General features: G+C 39.3%; 1 pseudogene; it reads left to right on the top strand.

Moving 5' to 3' along the window:
• The first annotated feature begins 1,155 nt into the window (after positions 1–1,155).
• LOC102831861 lies at positions 1,156–1,529 on the top strand (annotated as a pseudogene).
• The last annotated feature ends 1,440 nt before the right edge of the window (positions 1,530–2,969 follow it).

The raw sequence follows: 2,969 nt of genomic DNA, 5'->3' as shown, positions 1-2,969 counted from the left end.
TCTCTCTGCTCTGGGGAAATGTCCTTGTTTTTTCAGCTTCTATTCCTTCGCTTCTCAATGATATTTATGTGGCATGGCATCTGTGTTCCTTCCCGTATCTGTTGGCTAATCTGGTCCTTTTCTACCTCACCCTATACTAATATTGGTGCATTAACATAACAATGAAAACCCATTACCAAATGGAATTATTAACCACCATAACCAATATCTGTTGCATCAAGTTGGTTTCCAACTCCAAATGAACCTTCGAGGGCAGGGTAGAACTGCCCATGGGTTTTCCAAGGCTGTAATCTTTTTGGGAGCAGACTTCCATATCTTTGTCCTGGGGAGTGGCTGATGGTTTCAAACTGCTGACCTTGCAGGTAGCAACTGAGTACTTAACCACTGCAACTCCAGGGTTCCTTGTAGCCACTATGATAGAATTTACAACACATATTTTTTTGGGAAACAATTCAACCCATAATACAGATTTTGTTTTATACTTAAGAAAGAATGTAAAGATGAACAAAAATGGCAGATAATAACAACACAGATAGCCCATAAAAGATGGGCATCTAGAACGCATAAAGAAATTGGACTTTCCCTGGTTCTCCACTTAAAATCGCAGCCCTCATGTCAGGCATTCCATGCCACCCCTTTCTGATTTATTTCTATATAAAACATCACCAACCAACAGAATATTGATTGCTTAAATTTTTCATTGTCTGTCTACTTCCTATGGAGGAGTCCTTGAGTGGCTCAAAAAGTTAACACTTCACTACTGACCAGAACTACATCTGAAGATAGACCTATAAATCTGCTTCCAAAAGCAAAAAACTCTGAAAACACTATGGACCACAGTTCTACACTGAGACATATATGGAAACTAAGAATTAGAATGCACTCAATGGCAACTTAACAATGTTGTTGTTGTTAAGTGCCATTGAGTCATTTCTGTCTCATAGTATAGGATTTCAGAGGATTGGCTAGTGAGTTTGTACTGCCAACATTGTGGTTCAAACTGAACTTTCAGGAAGAGGTCACAAATCATGTGACGGCCACAAAAGAACGTGCCTCTGAGGCTGCCCCTGAAGTGACAGCTGCGACAACCTGGGTATCCCCATGAAGCAAAAACCTCGGGGTGGAGATTGAACCTGCGGGAGGAAGGGGTTCATCATGGCGGATGACCTAAAGAGATTCTTGTATAAAAAATGGCCAAATGTTGAAGGACTCCATGCTATTTTCTTGTCTGATAGAGATGAGTGCCTGTTATTTAAGTGGCCAATGATAATGCTCCAGAGCTTGCTTTGAGACATGGCTTCCTATCTACTTTGGCCCTTGCAACAAATCAAGGCAGCAAACTTGGACTCTCAAAAAACAAAAGTATTATCTTTTACTATAAATAACACCAGATGTTTCAATTTAATCAGTTACCTTTGGTGGTAAGTTTCATAGCCAGCAGCAATGCCAATACAGGACTAATTGTCAGCCTAGAAAAGGAACTTGCTCCATTATTTAAAGAATTGAGACAAATTGTGGACATTCCTTAATTTGAAGTTCCATAACCAAGCAGTCTCAATGTGTACCTTCAATCTACCAGAAAAAAATGTCAATTCAGCAGTCTCTAGACTGTAATAAGACTTGTATCTGTGTACTCAAGAAAAGGCTCTCTTTTCTACTGTATACTAAAGAAAGAGCCTATAGATACAATATCTAGACAGATTGATTGTTATATTTCCTTGTTTAGAGTATTTTCTTATTTAGTGAGATGTGGGAATACCACGAAAATGTTCCGTCCATCACAGCTCCCATGGAGTTTAGTTCCATCACCAAGTATGGATGAGAGTCTCTTCAGCGGATCATAATCAAACTGGTGTAATGATCCACTGGGACCATTAATTGATCCCTATTGTAAAATATAGGAACTCTGGTAGTGTAGTGGTTATGAATTGAGCTGCGAACTGCAAGGTCAGCAGTTCGAAACTACCAGCTACTCTCGGGAGAAAGATGAGCCATTCTGCTCCCGTAAAGATTTACAGCCTCAGAAACCCTGTTCAGGGTCACTATGGGTCGGAACTGACATGACGGCACTTTTCAACAACATTGTAAAATATGCCCAGGCTTGCAGAATTAAGCAGACCCTTTTTATTGTGAATAATAGTGAGGACATATTTTTCTTCATGTTATGTTTTTTCTATTTGCCTTGAATGTGAGGAAAATAATATGACTTAGCAAAACTAATAAAATCAGTACAATCACTAACTTTGCTATGTATATATTATTTTACAGTATCTATGATTATTGCTAATTGATTTGATTCTTCTCAGAAGGTGCTGCTCTTTACCTAAAATTCAGATTCTCACTAAGGCCTTCCCCCACTCTGTTATCTATAACCAATCAGTGTTACAATGTTTGTGTGTTCTTTATAAACTTTAGATGTGATTCATTATAAAGCTGTTCCCTATATTGGTATGTATGTAAACATGATAGATAATACAGCCTTTTGTCATACATGAGTACAATTAAAATAGTATTTTTAAAAGTAAAAAAAACTGAACTTGCAGTCCAGTGCATTATCCCACAGTGCCACACCAGTATCCCAACTTCTTAACAATTTGTTGTTATTAAGTGCCATCGAGTTGATTACAGACCCATGTTGTTGTTACGTGCCGTGGAGTCAGTTCCGACTCGTAGCGACCCTGTACACAGTTTCTGAGGCTGTAAATCTTTACAGGAGCAGAAAGCCTCATCTTTCTCCAGCGGAACAGCTGGTAGTTTCGAACTGCTGACCTTGTGGTTCGCAGCCCGATTCATAACCACTACGCTACCCTGTATTGGGTTTCCAAGGAGCAACTGGTGAGCTTGAACTGCTGATCATGCAGTTCAAATGGCTTTGCAGTCTGTCACATTAACCCACAGCGCCACACCAGGAATCCCTAATATAAAAGTTCTGTGACAGTAGGGAAATTTCTCTACTTTATTTACTGTTT

The sequence above is a fragment of the Chrysochloris asiatica genome, unplaced genomic scaffold (genome assembly GCF_000296735.1).
Source record: "Chrysochloris asiatica unplaced genomic scaffold, ChrAsi1.0 scaffold01883, whole genome shotgun sequence".
Lineage (NCBI taxonomy): Eukaryota > Metazoa > Chordata > Mammalia > Afrosoricida > Chrysochloridae > Chrysochloris > Chrysochloris asiatica.
This window is presented reverse-complemented; position numbering and strand designations above follow the sequence as displayed.